The sequence below is a fragment of the Lissotriton helveticus genome, chromosome 7 (assembly GCF_964261635.1).
Source record: "Lissotriton helveticus chromosome 7, aLisHel1.1, whole genome shotgun sequence".
NCBI classification, from domain to species: domain Eukaryota; kingdom Metazoa; phylum Chordata; class Amphibia; order Caudata; family Salamandridae; genus Lissotriton; species Lissotriton helveticus.
The window spans coordinates 421,642,746-421,662,023 of NC_136068.1; the positions used below are offsets into that span (position 1 = coordinate 421,642,746).

General features: G+C 43.0%; 1 protein-coding gene across 6 annotated transcripts in view; it reads right to left on the minus strand.

The window, feature by feature from the left end:
• LOC144766801 (uncharacterized) overlaps positions 1 to 19,278 on the minus strand; it is a 1,464,990-nt gene that overhangs the window by 1,072,564 nt on the left and 373,148 nt on the right. The gene's annotated exons all lie outside the window — the stretch shown is intronic.

Sequence of the window (19,278 nt, forward strand, 5' to 3'; positions counted from 1 at the left end):
TTTCTTCCGAATGTTGCTTTGTCATGAGGCTCCTTAATGCGATGTAATGAATGCTTGTAATGTTGCGGACCTGCGAAGTGGAAGAAGATATACTAATGGGACTCGTTATGTCTGAAACAGCTCTTTGTGCACCTTGGAATAGAAATACTGCATGTACCTGAATGTGGCGAACTGTACCTATGTCTGTATTCTGATGTAAAAATTATAAATAAAGGTTTAATAATAAATGTTATCATTAGCAAAATTTGTGAAGTGCATGGGGATGTATGACGGTACAACGCGTGGTATTACCACGCGTACCGTTACAACGCAGGTTTTTCAACGCAAGTCGTTACAACGACTTGCGTTGGGGGGCACTGGATAGTGAATAGTTTAATTTACTATTCGAACTCTAGTCCCCGTGGATAGTAGGGAAGGTGTTGGATAGTAAATTAAACTATTCCCTATCCTAGAGCCCCCTCCAGCGAAAGTCGTTGTAATGACTTTCGTTCTAAAACCTGCGTTGTTAGAGTTTCGTTGAAAAGGATGTTCCCCGTGCATGGCCTTCCAGTGGCATCCCAGTGCTGAATGAGCAACAGATAATGTAGGAGCAAGCATCATAGGGGTTAGTTTACAAAGAGAACAGTTTTGAGACTTTTTTGAAGGACAATTCATTATTGAATATCTGCAAGATAAGGTTTCACAGTTTTTTCACATTATATCTGAAAGATCTTCCTCACTTTCTAGCCCTCTTTACAGGCGGAACTACGACCCATAGGGTGTTAGGTGAGCTGACGGCTCTGGCAGGGTTGTATACCTGGCATTATAACTCAAGTTATAATGAACTACCTATCTCCCTTTCCAGTGCAGGGAATGTGTTGGGCCGCAGTATACCTAGGGGTGAAGATATCCTCTAAGATCGGAGATATAAACACACTTAATTATGATACTATATTAAAAGAAGTGGGCATCCTCCTGAAAAAATGGCATAAGATTCCGCTCAACCTCTTAGGGCGAATTAATTTAATTAAGATGAACATTCTGCCGAAATTCTTATATCTTTTTAGATCTATTCCTCTTTGTGTACATAACTCGTTTTAAAAAAAATTTGATGGCATTCTCAGCAGCTTTATATGGGGCTATAGAAAGTCTCGAAGATCGATCTCGGTATTAAAGCTCCCATCTGGAAAGGGCGGCCTTAACTTTCCAGACTTCAGAACCTATTTCTTTGCGACTTTTTTGGGACGACTCCGTAGTCTGTATGCGGTTAATAACCATTTTTTTTTTCATCAGTTTATGCCTGGCAGAGATGTGAAACAATTCTTGGCAAGAGTACAAGACCCGAATTATTTTAAACGCGTAAAATTTAAGAAGGCGAAGGATGCAGTACGTATTTGGAATCTGATATTGACGATTTGTAGAAATTCTTTTTTTCATAATGATCTGCCACTGTGGGATAATCCAGGGCTTCCTGGTATCTTTAGAGATAAAGCTGGCCGTGACTGGGCTAATTATGGTATTAAGTCCTTAGGAAACTTGTATGGGACAGCGGGCTTCTTAGATTTTGAAACATTGAATCTTTTGTATAAACTGCCCGATACCACGCATTTTAAATATATCCAAATAAGGGACTTTTTTTTACGCAAAATGAGTCTAAAGGAACTGAGCGACTCGGATATTTGGACCTGCTTATACTCGGAGAATAGGAAATCTTTAATTAGTGTGGGATACAAGTGCCTTAGTCAACATAGAATAGACGATTGCCCGAAAATGGCTTTAAAATGGACTACCAGATTAGGAATTAATGTAACTGCCCAGAATATCTCTGCTGCATTAGTTAATATCAACAGAGTGGTACAATCTTCTATCTTAAGGCTGCAATTCTATAAAACCACTTGTCATCTATATCACACTCCACAAAGAATTTCCAAATGGTCGCAAAACAGTATAATTAGCGATCGTACTAAATGTCCGAAATGCGGTCTGGTGGCAGCAGACCTTGTACATATGCTTTATTCATGTCCATCACTAACTAAATACTGGACAGCAATAGAAAATATCTTACTCCAAAAACAACTGATTAACTCTGCATTAACATCTGCTTCAGTTTTATTGGCTTTACATTATACAAATAGTGGTAATAAAGATCTGCTAAATATACTTCTGTCTTGCGCGAGATTGGTTATAGCTAGAGCCTGGATTTCTGTGAATCCACCTCACACGATGGAGTGGTGGGCTCTTGTCAATGAAATACATAGTATGAAAGGCTCACTTGCCAAGATTAGAGGAATTAAAGCAAAGGGGAAATTTGTAAAGATTTGGGGTAATTTTTTGTAAGCTATGTACTGCTACAGACTATGGTTGCTAGAGTGACACGCAGACTTTTCTTACAGGCAAAAGGATTATTATTTGTCTTGTGAGGCCGAACTTTGGCTAAAGGAAGATTACACGATATCTGTAGAGATTGTGTTCTTTCATATATTTCTATTCTTTTCCTTTTTTTTATTTTTTATATATATCCTGCCTGCATTGTTTTTGTAAACTGAGATTGTAAATTGTCCTGGCTTGTTTGTCAATTACATTTTTTTTTAAAAAGAAAGATTAAATAGTTTTCTGTCACTAATGGACATAATGAGCTCCCAGTAACCCTCCCATTTAATTTCATGTTGTTTGTCAATAAAAACCTTTGTCAAGGAACCATGTGAACAAAGTGAAAACTGCTTCATAGTGATATGATTCCAATAAGCTGCCTTCAGCTCCATTTTACTAGGAAAAATACTGCCCATAGGGGTGTCCCACAGGTGTTTCAGCTCTAAATCATATAACAGGTTTTTTATGGTAGTAAACCAAACGATCGTATGTTTAGTGTCCATATCCCTCACCTCTACGACTGCCTGGGCATAATGCTCAAGTTCGGGAGTAACCCAGAGCCGCCTCCAGTAGGCTAACAACCTATATCTGGCCACATCTCTAATTGATTGACATCCCAAATCCAAAAGGAGAGGAACTGTGGGTGTAGATTGGGGGAGACCAATGATGGACCTTAAAAATGTATTCTGGCCACTAGAAAGTTCAGATTGGAGTGACCCCACAACTCAACCCCATATAAGATAGACGCGCATATTTTGTTGTTATATATCTGCAGAACTGGGGCTATTGGTTTGGTATATGACCGTTTATGCTCTCTGAGCAAAACACCAGTAAGTTGGGCATGTTTTACAGTGAGACAATCTAATTGTGCTTTCCAATTAAGTTTTCTATCAATTAGAACCCCTAAGTTTGCAAATGTCTCCAATTGTTCAAGAGACCCATCACTCATCTTTACATCCCCGATGACTTTCTTTGAATGGTGGAGCACCATGTATTTAGTTTTATCAACATTAACTATTAAGTCGTGGTCTGCACAAAACTCTTCAAATCTTGTGAGGCCTCACTGGAGGCCCTGCCTAGTTTTTGATAATATGAGAGTGTTGTCGGTGAACATTAAGAGAGGGGTCTTATTGCCCGCTAAACACGGAGCATCTGTGGGATACTCTTTAAAATAATTTACCACCCCATTCATGTAGATGGAGAAGAGGGTTGGTGCAAGGACACATCCCTGCCTCACCCCCTTCTCCACCGGGAACTTTTCCGTGGTCCGACCTGCTGCGTCATACCTGACCTGGGCATAATTCTCGGTATGAAGTTTAACCACAAGAGCTAAAAGCTCCAGTGGTAGGCCCGGTTTCAAAAGGGTTGACCAGAGCTTGGGACGAGGAACCAGGTCGAACGCTGACTTCAAGTCAACAAAGGCAGCATAAATCACCCCTTTCCCCAGTGTAACTGTTTGCCAATACATTAAAATAAATTTTAAGACCTGGTCCACAGTACTAATTGATTGGCGAAACCCTGCTTGGAGATTGGAGATGATATTTGAATCCTCCAACCATTCCTGAATTCTACCTAGGACCACCCTGGCAATAACTTTCTGAATACAATCAATCAGGCTTATGGGCCTGTAATTGCCAGGGTGCGAACGATCTCCTTTTTTAAAGACCGGTAAGATAACTGCACTTGCCCATGAACACGTAAGAGGAGCACCTTGGACAATAGCATTAAGAAGCAATTGGATGTACAGTGCCCAGGGATCGACAGCATGTAAAAATACGTCAGCAGGGATACAGTCAAGACCCGGAGCTCTACCTCTTGGGAGCTGAAGGAGAGCAGTTTCTACTTCCTTTTTAGTAAAAAATGCATTAGGGACAAATGAGGGCATCACAAAAGGTGCTAAATCTAGTTGACTGGCTGCAAACAGGCACTTGTAATGATCTATCCATAGTTCGGGGGTAACATTATTAGATGGTATATTGCTGAGGTCCCTGTTACCCCACTTAACTATGTGCCAGAAGGCAGTCACGTCCCTTCCCTTACAGGAATCTAGCAAATCCTTCCAATGTTCTTCGTCCCAGTCCCTCTTGGCTTGAGATTGTACAACCTTATAGGCCACCCTTTTCTCACGTATCAAAACACCATCCTTACTTATTATAGCCGAGGCTTAATTGTGCATAGGCAGAGCGGCAGGCAGAATTATACCAGACAGCAGCCTTCTAGACCATAGGGGTGTGTCTTGGTTTTAAATGGACACAATTCTTTTTTAGGATTACTAAAAAAAAATTGAGGACCTCAGTGCCCGTAGGCAAGAGGGAACCCTGTAATTTGTCACCCTGTAAGGTAACTATGGCTTCAGCTAGTATACTATCCATCAGTTCCAATTGATCAGTCTTGCTTGCCACAGTTGACCATTTAAGCCTGCGTGAGTCATTTGTTAAAAATACTTCAAGAGAATCTACCTCTGGTTCCTTTATTTGGTTTATATTGGAGATTCTCACCTCCATATAAAGGAGTAAAGGATTATTATCACTCTCCAAACGTGGAATGACCTTCATATCTTTAAAAAAAAAACTCCATAGATAGAAGAAAATAATCAATACGACTAGAACACGAGCCTGAGACAAACGTGGGTGACCCCTTTTTATCTGATAAGGAGTGACCGTTGGCAGCTCTCAACCCGTGTTCAAGGCACAATACTTTGAGTTGTAGAGCGGCCCCAGACTATCTCTTAATAGGCTCCAGATCGAGGGGAGGAATTGACCACTTGTCAACCTCCTCTACAGTTAAAAACATGTTGTGAAAGTCCAGGGGTTCAAAAGTACAATTAAAATCGCCAGCCATTAGTATATGGATTCCTCCTCCGTAATTAATTAAGAATTCATCAAGGAACGCTACAGTTTGGGTGGCCTTTCCTCCTTGTAAGCCTCTAGAATAAACATTAATTAGGAGGAAGTCCAGGAATATACACTTGCTAACCTTTATAATAAAGATATCATGGGAGTCTGTGCATATCTCGTCCAACCTCCAATTTAGACTTTGCCTGACCCACGTTGTTAATCCTCCTTTGGGGCGACCCCGCTCACCTTGAACAGCTTTTTTATCAAAATTAACCTAGCCTTGGCGAACAACTTGATCTACCGCCCAAGACTCATGAAAACACAAAATGTCAAACCCTTCAATAAAAGAGGACCATTCACTTGCGGCAGTCTTATTTGTTAAACCCGCTATATTCCATGATCAAATACTTAACCCCACGAATTGTAACGACAAATCAGGAATAATTTCACAGGGATTTACACTATTCCTGATCAAAACACGGTCCAACCTTTGGGACATGTTGTTCTCAATACGAAGTATACCCTGAGCATTTACTAAACAACCAATGGGCACATCAAGATTACCACTTTGTTCAGGGCCTCCAGCACCAATTGCCAACGACTGGGCACTTTCCGTTTGCAATATTACCAGGGAACCATTAGTCACAGAAACTACTGATAGAAATGATACATCATTGTGTACGGGATTGCCCAGTCAATCATCACTATCCAAACCGGAGAGTGAGCTAAAGCCATTATGAGTTGGTACATTATATTTGTACGGTCCATGGGCTACACGAGTCGCCTGTAAGACACCCTGTGGGGTGGGCAGAGGTTGGTTTTTCCTATAGAAGAAATCAAGAGGTAAGATACTTATATCTACATCACTAAGGAACCTGGAACCAGCTCTATCTAAAATCGTTTTAACTAAGGAGGGAGGGCCAAAGTTCAGCACCACACAATAACCTCTGCAAGCTTTGGGTGACCTGCCGATCCACGAAACCCTGCGAGCCATTTTAAACTCCCTACATAAATGGCCTCCTAGCCCTGTTTTGTTATTTAGGTAAAAAAGTGACTTATTTCTCAGTGATGCCCAGTGTTCATCCTGGTCTAATGATAATCTGGGAACATTAGTCAATACCACAGTGTATGGAGTGGCTTCAGGCACTAAGTTGAAGTGTTCTTTTGTGCCAGCCCAACCCCTCCGGTCATTAACAGTGTTCGGTTCTACTATTCTCACCCCTACAGGAACCCCTCATAAAGTACTGGGTAGTGGGGGAGAAGGATCATTGGATAAGACAGGCATGCTTTGGGAGTGCCCAGGGGCAGAAATTGTGTCTTTTGGGATTGCTACTGATTGTAAACTTAACCCAGAAGCATTCTGACCCCTGTCCTTGGTTTACGAAGATTGGATTGGTTGCCGATAGACCTTGTTCAATTTTGTCGAGTCTCTGTTCAATTTTGGACAGCTGTAGTAATAATGGATTAAGCATTAACCGTAGTTTGTCTTCAATTTTACCCAATAAACTGGCAGTAGGGTCACTTGATAACCCGCATGTTTGTACAGTTTTCTCAATAGCAGTAGGTATACATGATTCTATATTTCCCTGTGATTTCCCGCGCACCACTGCCCTGGTCTTAGCAATTTTATTAGCCTGCTGAGTAGTGTGCGGCAACCCCTCTGCTTTCCTTTTCTTTGACAAGGGTCTTACCCTTACCCTTAGCTTGACACAAGTGCTGATTTCTGGTGAGAATTTTAGATGGGGGTGACGGGGAGAGAGTGGACCCACTGGTAGAGAGTGTTAGATTGGCTGGTAAGGCTCTATGAGGCATGAAAGGCAGATTTTGCAGGGGCTCTATAGAGGGTCTAGAATTTAACAAAGAGCCTGCAACAAGCGCTTCGGATGAAACGCGATGAGGTTAAGGACAGTCGCCTTTCTGCAAGTATGATTTCATTGTTTAAAACATACGCTGCCCTCGTCAAAGGTGTGCCTACAACACCAGAGCCACCTACCCCCCTACGACAATCTTTACTCATATTAAAAGATGTAAACGGGGCAACGGGGCAACTACTACAACTTAGATCTGCAATAACACAATAGCTGTACTGGCACCAAAAAGTCACTGACCATGAAGTGAAATATTGTCCGGTAGGTGCTGTAGGGGGGGGTGGCCCAGCCCAGCCTCCTCCGGGCTATGACGGGCACGGATGGGCCCGCCCTTGGCCCGGGCTTTGTCCGGGTATGCCCGCGCGCGGCCCACGCTACGGGAGGCGCCCTGTTCTTTTAAGTGCCTCCGGGCGCTTGGCAGCTACGTTGGTCAGGTGCGCCGCCCCAAAGCACCCTGGGGATTGTAGGTTGATACTCCCGGTGCGGTCAATCCGGGTGCGGCGTGGGCTAAATTCCTAGTACAGCAGGTCCAGCGGCAAGGTAGGACAGTAAAGCACTTGTAAAAGGTTTTTGGAATCCACTTAATAAGGATCCCATGATCCACCATGTCAAAATTAATAGGATTTAGGAGTGATCATTAGTAGGAGATATGGGAGTTTATGCAGATTGTTAATGGGGTGAATGGATAAGCTAGGGGTGACTAGGCTGCAGGGATATGGTTTCCAAGAAGGAAAGGTCAATGATCTATAAAATGAGGTGTGGGCAATTTACAGAGATATATTAGAGATTAGGAGAGACCAGCATGTGACTGAGTAGGATACACTCAGAGAGAGAAGGCATGCTGAGGATGGAAGTTAAGGAGAAGGTCATTCAAAGGAAATAAAGACAGCAACTTAAATGTGTATGTCAAGGCAATTTTTACATGCAGGGTTTTAGGAATATAGTGGGGGGAGAATTCTTGAGGTAGCACACAATGTCAGGACATATAACTGCAGAAAGAAAATAGATTATTTGGGATAATGCTAAATGTAGCACCTTTCATGGGCACTAGAATCATTGAACGACAAGACCTGCAAAAAAGGTGTTTGACTACACAAGAAATCTAACAAATAGACATATTCTACAGTGGTGGAGTTTACCAGGGCTTTCACTTGCCATGCTTGGGTAGGCAAACTGTTCACACCTAACTCAGAGCTCTCTGGGAAGTCTCAGCAGTCTAATGGAAGACCTCTTGGCCAGAGTTTTACTATCCTAGCAAGTATTTTCATGTCAAGGCCTGTGAAAATATAGAGAACATCAGCAAAGGTAGTATTTTCCCTTTCTACATATTAATTTAAAAGCGATTACACAGAAAGAAGATATTTCAAACACACTTTAGTGCTGTCTACACTATTCACAAATGATTAATAAGCAAATTGCCATGCTAAAAATGAACGCAAAGGATTTTGAACAGAGCTTCATTCAAGTACAAATTGTTGGCCCCTTTTCAACCTCAAAACAGGAACAAATGACTGGAATTTGTAACTGATAAGGGTCACCTTTATCAGCTAAAAATACCAGTAGATATACCATAACAATGGCAACTACCACTACCTAGTTGCCATTGTCACAACCATAGGTAGTGGTAGTTGCCATGTATTGCTCCCAGCATTCTTGGAACCCATAAAGTTCCAAACCCCACCACCCTAGTCTGTTATAGTTATAAAGCATTAAACCACCAGGAACCCAGGGACTTGACATCAGAAAACTAATATTTTAGCCTCTTCCTAAAGCAGTTAGGATTTTTGGACTGAACGTCTGTACAACAACTAAAATCCAATTAAGGGGGGAACTGGTGATATGCTTGTTGAAAGTTTTTTTACAAAATAGGTGCAAGAAAAAGTAAAGAGCGCATCAATTACTGCAATTTCAAGCGGACTGCGATGGAGGAGGTGTTGGATACACCAATCAGGTCGTCCCGGTTAAAGATTTGACTTTCTTCCAGTGTGGCAAGTTTACAAACTGTATCCATCACAGTCCTCTCAAAATTGGGATAGCTGTTGGACAAGTTTCAGTTGAAGGAGTTTGTTTTGGTGAGTACATTCAAATTTCACACCTGCCGAAATCCTCTTATTCATCAGATATTTTTCGAGCCCTCGTCCAGCCAAGATTCTATCCTTTGCCTGCAGTCTCCTTTTTTGAGTGTGGGAAGCCTGAGAGCTGTGTCGGAGAAAATCCTCTCAAAATAGGGCAACTTTGCTGAAAAGACCCTCTCAAGCTCAAGTGTTCATCGACGTCCAAACTTTTCAGATTTTCTGAAGCAGTTCCTCTTGGTCACTTTGAAGGCTTCCAGGACCCTTGGGAAAGCACTTAGGGGTCCCTCCAGCAGAGACCACAAGCAGGCAGAGTCAGGTCCATTTGTTACTGCTCAACTAGTCACTTAAGGAAAAGGCCTTTTGTAACTTGTTATGTTCCTTTAGCCACACAGGAGTTCAGCCAACTAACCCTTGGAGTCCACTTATCACTACTGGGAACAAGTAGGAGAAGAGGCTTCCCTTCAGGTGTCACACAGATCAAAGACACCAGATTTAGTCTTCTTCTGTTCTTCCACAAGCCCATAAAGTGTTCTGATGAGGGGTGGCATGCTGTCACATTTGTAGGTTTTACTAGCCAGTAGTTGCGGTGATTCCTGGGCACTCCGTAACCAATGAGAAAAAAGTTTCCAGGGGCAAACCATCCCACAATTGTAGCACATCCTGTTTGCCTTACCTCAAACTACTTATCCCACAGTGCAGTATTCTGGATTAAATCCAACATGGCAGAATCTTTCTGCCCTCCGAGGTGGCTGGTGTCCCAGTCAGGGGTGTGCTCAGGGAAATTAGCAATCACTCTTCCTCAGCGACACTAAACTGGTTCTGGGAACAACTCCCCCACCATTAAGCTGGTGCTACGCTTGTTACACTGTGCCCTGGGATTAAAGGGGTCTCCTTTTCAGGTCTCCCTGTATACTTAACTATGAATGTGTAGGCCTCATCTTAGTCCCATTCAAGCTAATGAAGTTCCTGGACCCTCCCTACCTGCCCGTCCCAGGTCTTCCTACTAAAAGACCTAAGCCATTGTTTCTATTGTGGGAGATGTTTTCACATTGCTTTAAGGGGTAAGCACTTACAGAGACATCTGCTGGCAGGCTAATAGTAATTAGCCTCCTAGTGTCTCAAGTCTAACTTTAAAAAGTTACTTTTCCTGTACATTTATCAAAACTGTATCTACAAATATATAAAAAACAATGGTTGAATCACTTTTGTAACTTATACCAAACAAGAGTTAGTACTTTAATTGCACTGTAGTTTTTCTCATAGGAACAGCTACAGCTATATACAGTGAAACAAGTGCTTTGGGGACAAGTAATTTTAGGAACATGTCAACATGGAATTCTATGTTCCACTTTTAAATACTGGGCACAATACTTTGTGAGCTACAAGTTCTACTCATGGGCGACTTTTATCATATTCAAAAGTAAGGTTATTTTCTGTCAAAGAGGCTAACTTTGATAATTTAGGTTTGCATGCAGGTTTAACAGCTGCAGCAGGCAGGCTACACATGTAAGTCTGACACCATGTTTGTCTCGTTCAACATAGTGGATGGCACAACAGGTGCTCCAGTTCATAAGTGGGTTTTAACTTTCCATGTAAATTGTCTACTTTCTTGCACCATAAACTATGGCAGTACTGGGACTTTAAATATGCCAACTGTGGTTTAGTCAATGTTGCCATGCATTTGGGGTCACAGCAGATGCACTCAGCACTGGACAGCATTACCCTAAGGTGCTGAGTGAAAAAACAAGCAATACCAGTTACCAAAAAATGAGGGTGACCATTCAAAAAGGGGTATTTGATAAAACTACTTCAGTAAATAGATCGAGATCTTGTTCTTTATGTGGAGATGATTTCCTTCTTTGTTTCCTGAATCTGAACAAGCTGTAATCAGTCAATCATTTTTCAGAAACACAGTGCAATAAAGCATCACACGGGTCTACGTTTGTTCCAATAATAGTTAAAGTGATAGAGGCTAACTGATTGTGAGAAAAAGAATTCCAGAACAGCTTTAGGCAGTGGGAAGAAGAACTGACCACTGCAGCCACAGTTTTGTTTAGAAAAAGCCTTGCTGAGTGACGATGTTATCCATGATATAAGACCACTTTGCAGGTATATATTGTGGGCTTTGTAATGTATAGTTTGTATTTACTCAGTTTTAGCTCCTCCTGTGTATGGAAATAGCTCTTTGTAATGGCTGGTGTTGTGTCCACTTTGGTTGCATGTAAGCTCGCGGGAGGACACATTAATAGTATGGCTGAATGGGCAATTTGGCAGTAGTTGATATGTTTAAAGAAGGGATTTTATACACACTCATTGTCCCTGGAAGCAGAACAATGAAATTTGACACGAATAACAGATGCACATAGTTTTGTTTTTAACATTTTTATAAACTTGAAGCATACAATGGTATATCTGCAAATATAGTCTAGATGTAGTCACAGCATAACATATAAGGTAATACATGTGTGATTGAAAATACCAAATATGTTCTTTAATAGCCCCAGTGCCCAATATGGTGTCATGTTCCTAGCTCATGAATACAATAGTTCTGTAATATCTAATAACAAAGCACATATGACTAAGTCACGGAAAATAGTAAAAATTGCAGAACAGAGCCAGTGACAGCTGGTAGATTTTAAAAGTGGTGAGGCTAAAATGTTATCCCAGATTATAAAGTATGATTGCAGCGAGTGTTCTTGAACATAAAAATATGGGTGAGGGAGGGCGTTCTCCCTCCACAAGAAAACTGAATATAATTGATTAAAACTGTCGAATCTACAGGGCATTCTGGTTGAAAAATTTGAAAAAAGGGATCTAAATTGGGCACTTACTTCACAAGAGTCAATAAATGGGTTACTAGTAAGTAGCAATATGCCTTGTGCAGGACTCTTGCTGCACTGAAGTGGGGTATATAAGCCCCTGGAGAATGCTGGACTGGGCCATCTCTCTACAGAATGTATGATATCATCCTGCTGTATTTCTCCCCGCAGGGAATCACAACACGGTTGTAACAACGACCGTGTTGTGATTCTGCATACCATTACTCCGCAAGTCGGATCAACGACTTGCGGAGGGGGGAGCTGAATGTTCGAATAGTATCATGTACTATTCCAACTCGAGGCTGTGCGGACAATAGGGAAGGTGTTGCATTTTAAATCAAACACCTCCCCCCCTCCGCAAGTCGTTGTTCCGACTTGCGAAGTAATGGTATGCGGAATTACAACATGGTCGATGTAACAACCGCGTTGTGATTCCCTGCGGGGAGAAAGATTCATGGTAAACATTGTTTACCCTCTCTAACGCCTCTCCTAGCCCAAGGTACTCTGCCTGATGTTTGTTGCCCAGTCCATCTACATGCCTCACCTATTGCATATCTCCCCCTAAAAATCAGCTGTGAGAATTTGCCTGTCATCTTTGCACGTGAGTTATCCTACTTGTACCTGCCCCTGTCAATCTGGTTGTCATTAACAGTCTAGTATGTGCCCTGTCTTGTTTCTGGACTACTTGTGCTGACCATGGGAAAAGGAAACAAGCACAGTAAAAGTGAAGAACTCAAATCACATTAAAAAATATGCTAGAAATAACTGTGTCCTAGATAGAATAGACAACCTATTGACTGAATTTGATCAGATCTTAGAGCAGACACTGATCACTCCTAATCTAGGCACGCATCCACGTGTCCCCAGTCCTACTATCACTATATCTCCCCGTGCAAACAGAAGAGAATCCTTGGAATGTTTAAGAGATCTGGCAAATAGGGTCAGAAGCCCATTTGTAGCCCCCAAATAGGCTTACCTTCACCATGTCCCTCTGTCTCCTCAACCCGAGACATACCTGATTGTATTTTTCCCTGTGCTAACTGTTTTGCTCCTTGAGCGGGTCATTTTGCGAGCAAATCATTGATAACAACACTCCATCTCACTTGGAGAATTTAGTAGATGAATTCTATCAGTGTAGCAACTTTATTCTGTCCTCATCTCCATGTGCGTCCAGTGAGGTTCCTAAGCTACCCATACAAGAGTTCCTGGACGGGTTCCTGGAGGTCATGCTGGAAAAGTTCAGACCTTCCCTGAAAGCACAGTTTGCTTCTTTGGTGACCCGCCTTGACTTGTTTCAGCACTCTGTCCATCATTTCCTTGTGTTTGCTTTGTTCGCCCTAAGTTGGCAGGGTATGCCCAGACGTGGGTCCCTTGCTCACTTTGCCACTGGATTCAAGCTAGCCTGGCTGATGAGGGCTGTCAGCCCGAAACCAGGCCCAGGATGCTTGTTTCCGGTCCAGGGAAGACATGGCTTGACAGTTCGGGCTGGACTGTTCCCATGAAGCACAGGGTCAAGACTGATTTGCATATCGCTGTGTCTGAACTGGGGTGGCAAAATGAGCTAACGAATGATGATAGATTCAACACAGATCTGTGACTGGGGGTGAGTGTTTGAAAAGTTTCAGCACTCCGTCCATCATTTCTTGTGCTGTCTTATTCTAAGGCTTTTCTAGTTTCCAACACGAGCTCTGGCCCACTAACTACCCCAGGGCCCCAACATACATATGTTCAGCATATATTCAGTGATGCTAATCCACCTACTCAAACTCAACTGCCACCTATCTTGTGGTCCACTGGTAGCCACAGTGTATACAGCAATTAGGAGGGCGGGCAGAAGTGGGAGGCTCACCCCTTCCATCATCATCATAGTAGTCCTTCCACATGGTACCCACAGCTTCCTCTAGAGTGTACGCCATATTTGATTGTCCTTAGAGATGTCCCCGAACTCCTTCCCAACACAAGTGAAAGTTTTGAGACCCTGAAGAAGAAAACAGTGCACTGGCTGAAAAACAATGCGAGATGGCCTCAGGACCTGAACCAAGAGGTTCTTTTAGTCAAAAGATTATCGTGGCATCGTTTTCATCCTAAAGCTTGTTGGGGGGATGTGTACTGCTGAACTGCTAGACTCCCCTAATTGTGACTGAAACATTTGGCATCTTCTTTATGCCAAATCAAGTCCTCTACCCTGGGTTTTTTCTACAAGCTTCCCCCTTCCCTGAACTTCGTAAGGAATGTGTCTAGGCCTGACTGTAGGCATAGACACCTTAGTAATGATTACATCTGTGTAAAAAATCATTCTGAACCTTCATCATCCCTGGATGACCAATGTTGATGGTGCCTGACCATGGATCTGGTAATCCCAGGACCCTTTGTGGTCACCAACGCATGCTGGGTACCCTCTGACAGTGACCCAATCAATGTTCCCAGTTTAGTTCTCTCCAAGGACATCTTGGGTCATCAACTAGTGTCCTCCCCTTCCAAGTCTTTGGATCTAGGTGGAATACCCTCATATATGGGTGGTCATTGGAGTGATTAAATTACTGAGACACTAGCCATGACAAATCCAGCTTCTCCAACCGAATCATAACTCAACACTACAAACCTGCCTGACCTGTTGGACCAATCTCCACTGCCTTCCAACTCAAGGTTATAACAAAAAACCTGGAATATACGTTCATGGAATATTGCTGGTTTCAACTCTAACCTGGTAGATCAGGACTGGGGGCCATTTATTATTACGCTTAATATTTGTATGTTCCAGGAAACATGATGAGTTTAACCAGTCCATATGCTAGGGTTTACCACCTATTTTGTCCAGCAACCTCAGCTGGTAGGGTGCGGGCAGCAGGTGGATTAATTATGTAGATCAAAAACTCGCTATCTCTCGCTATCACAGGCCTTGATATACATTTTCGTGATGCCATGGGACTGTTTCTTGCTGGGGGTGGCTCTTTTTCTATGTTTATAACAGGGCAAATGGAGCAAATAGGCCATCCAGTCTCCTGCATGTTTTAGAAAAAGCCATAAACACTCTCCCACACATTGACAGGGTAATCGCTGCTGGCAATTTTAATGATTTCTTTGAACCCTACGGTCATAGGCCTCTCAAACTAACAGAAGAAGAGGATGTAGTATGGGGGGCCACCCATTTAGATTTGTCATCAGATGTTCTGTTGCTGCTGACCAGATGATGAGCCTATCCCTCCATCTTGATCTTAGGTCCTGCAATGGTAGGTCCCCTTTGGATCATAGCGGTGCCCATACTTTTAAGCGTGCATTGCAAAAGAATTGCATTGACTACATATTTTACCACTACTGTTATGACCATCTCCTACAGACATGGTGATTGTAGAGTTTCTTGACTGCGACCATTATCCCCTCCATTTGTCTCTTAGCTGGTTGACTACTCATCAAAATGGTATCTCGAATAATAAGAGAGCCCTAAAATAAGTGGTTGTTTGTAATGACACAAATGTGCTGGCTTAAATTCATTAAGGGTGGCGGACACTTCGGATGTATTGGCCACCAGCGGGATGCGACCGCTTGATTCTGACTTTACTGTCACTTCCCACGAAATTCTTTTTGGAAGTCCTAAAGCTTCACTTAATAAAGATGCAAACAAGGCTCATACGGTACAGACTCACTGTGTATGATTTAATACCAGTTGTAGGAAATAAAGACCCGCTCTCATACTGAGCGTAAAAGCAGGCAAGATATTATCAGCGCCAGGAAGGTCTATAAATTGGCACTTCACCAGGCTAAAATTGACTGGGAGCAACAAATGTGGGAGGCCTTGGTTTTAGTTGCCAGAGTATGGGATCCTAAATAAATTCGGGCAATAGTAGCACATGGCAGGCCAAATGCCACTACTAGTATCAACTATAATCTCTGACAACAGACTTGGGTGGATGCTTTATAAAAAAACATATGAGGCTAAGCCCAACTATGAGAGTAAATAGCTGGGTAAGGGCTTACCTCCCCTCACAGGTGATGGTCCCCTGGTGACTCTCTCGGTTCCCCCCGAGAGAGCGCCTGGCCCTGATTCCTTCCCTGGAAACCTCTTTAGATCTGAACCTTTGATCTGGACTTCCTATTTTGAGCTTTTGTTCTGTTCTGTTCTAGCAGGTGGTCTGATCCCTGGTTCTTGGGAGACTGTTGAGATCGTCCCAATTTACATCCAGGGAACTATAGGCTCATCAGCCGTATTGACAGGTCCCAGAAACTTTTTTCCTGTCTTATTCTGAGGCAACTGCTTGATTATTCTGAGGCAACTGCTTGATTGGGTCAAGGAAAACACCATTCTCTCTGAGATGTAGGTAGAGCTTAAGAACAGTAGATCAAATCCTCTGTTTATGTGCCCTCCACTGGAAAACAGTAATGCTCAACAAGGGCCACTTGTCCGTGGTCCTTGTTGACTTGACTACAGCCTTTGATTCCATTCCTAGTGCTAAACTGTGACCGGTTTTGAAACAGATAGGTGTTCCCACTACTATTCTGTCCATTCCTATTAGATTGCATGCACATAACACTGCCAGAGTTAGGTATGGTAATAATGGTGAGCTTACATCCCTTAAACATTGAAACTGGCATTCAGCAGGGATGTGTGTTGGATCCAACACTGTTTACATTCTACATAAATTATTTAGTCTATTCACTTGATTTCCCCAAAAATTATGCACCTAAACTTGGCCCCACAAAATTATAATGCTGCTTTTTGCAGATGATATGCTTTTAATTCTCAAAACTCCGCATGACCTGCAGGCAATACTAGATCGCTTTTAAATTTTTTACAGTAACCGGGGAGTTTAACTAAAATAAATCTGTCAGTGCAAACATCATGGTGCAATGTGTCGCACTTGAACAAGTACAGGAGTTTGTGTATTTGAGGGTCTGCTTCAACCATAAAATGAGCTGGTCAACGCATATTAGGAAATGCTCACTAAAGCTCTAACAAGAAGCTGGTGCTTTAGTTAAATTGCGTAAGAGGGCTCACATTTGTTTCCTTGAGCAGGTGGTTGAGATATAGAAAATTAAAGCAAATACCACATCTACATATGGTGTGGAACTGTTGGGACATGACAAAACTGATGACCTCTCTAAAACTAAAAACAGGTTTGTGAGGAGCATTCTTAACCTCCCACAGAGTGCCCCATGCCTTCCCTATCTTTTGGGTTTGGCTATTGTACCAGGGAATCAACTTCCTATGTTGCGTCCCAATATCTACTGGCATAGACTTTGGTAAACAGACAAACTAAAATCCTACAGAGTTACGATTATGGCACTCCCAAAATCCCCCCGGCTCTGAGAAGATTGCCTGGTTCACCTATATAAAGTCTATGCTATATGAAATAGGCCAGTCTTCCCTACGAGTTACCCCAGATATAACAAAACATGTACCATGCTCCTTAATAATGAATGAATAATGCAGCATTTGTCGTTGAGGGAACTGAAATGTGTTAAAACAGGGACTCGGAGATTAGGATGTATACCAGTGTCTCAGACACTGTTTACGATTCCTAATGGGGTCGCAAATTGATTGCCTGAGGAATATTAATGAATATTGATGAAGCATGCGCAACTTGTGACCCCATTAGGAATGGCTAATACTTCCCGGGATGGTGGCCCGCTGGGGTCAGCAGACCACAATGTCTGGGACTACTATGAAATAAAGCAGTATATTTTGTTTTAAATGCAGCCTTGTGTTTCCAGCCTAGCAGCCTGATCTTGCTACATAGGCACCATCGACCAGAGTCCGGTCTGAACCATGCCCCATGGGCCACCATGCCTGTGGAGCTCAATTCCCCCTGCCTGTGCTGGAGACCTGGCCCTGCCGGAGTTCTGACCCAAGGGCCTCCTTGCCAGCCAGAGAAGAGGGCAGATTTATGGGCCTGCCGCTTCCCCTCTGCAGGCCCCGCTCACTCACAGGAGATGGGGAATCCCTGCGCACAGCCTTCCGACCGCACCTCCTGGGTGGCACAGGATGTCTACAAGTCACTGCAATCCCAGACCGGACCCAAACGTCCTCTGCTCAGGGCTTCTCCAAGCTCTCCAGGGGCTCCTGATCCGGCTCAGAGCCCCTTTCATGCAGGGCTGGCCTCCTGCTGCCCCTTTCCTCGGAGCCAGCGGGGAGCGTGGCAGTCCTCCCTGCTCTGCAGCTGTCATGTATTCCTATAGGTTCTGAATCGATCCCCCTATTCCTGACCCTATTCTAGTTAAACAAACCAACAAGTTAACTAGCAGTCAGCCCATGAGGCAGAAACCCCCCATGATGCAGATACCGTTATCTGACGCAGTCACACTACGGCACAGGAACGTGTTATCTGATTAGGTCATAACACTTGCGATCTAATTAGACAAGCGATATTCCTCCAGCCCCTGATAAGGCATACGGAGTTCTCATAACAAATCAAACCTATGACAACCTGGGCAAAACCCTGCGGCCATTGTTTTGATTTCACCGAGAACTTTAGTAAAAGAATGTGCTAACGAGCAAGTCGTATGACATCTTTATTGACGTATCTATGTCCATCCTTACGTCAATCTCGGCACCTTAAAGGTATAAATATTACCGATCTTGCCATATGCAAACACACGCGTGGTGACGAGACGGAGCAGCCATACTTGCCGAAGCGAAGAGCAGAGCAGACCCCGCTGGCAGCAGCCCCGCCTTTCTGACGCGCTGAGAGACGCGCTGCTTTCTCCTGCCGAGAATCCAGCACCGGCGTTTCTGGGCAGCCCTCGCAGGCAGCCTGGAATATCGAGACCAGAGAGAGAGATACCATTCCTCATTCATCCTAACTTCCAGGTACAGAACTGAATAACCCCTCACAGAGAATTCTTTAGTTATTCACTTGGCAAAAACAAACTTAACTTAAACTGTAACTATCTATTCCCGCCCACGTATTAGACTTAGGTCAGGTACACGGGGTAGGCGTATCTAGAAACACCAGTTGAGTACGTTTAGTCAAATGTATATGTGTATGTAATATATTTTATTCATTTTAAAACATCTTATGGCTTAGAAACCATATCAATGTTTTTACAGTATTATTTTATACTATTGCTTTAATGTATGCACTTTACTTAACTATAAGTATTGCAATAATATCGATCCATTTCTCTTGTATGAGAAAAGAGACTGATCAATAAATAACACCTTTTTATTGAACACGCCCGTCTCTTCCTTTTCTCTACATTCTGATGAGACTAAGAATGCACGTACTGACTGAGTAAAATAATTTGCCTTTTGTTCACACGACTCTCGAGATTGACTCTTGATTAGGGGAGAGCAAAGTTGTCATGTTCTATGGTTGTCAGAAACTAAATCCCT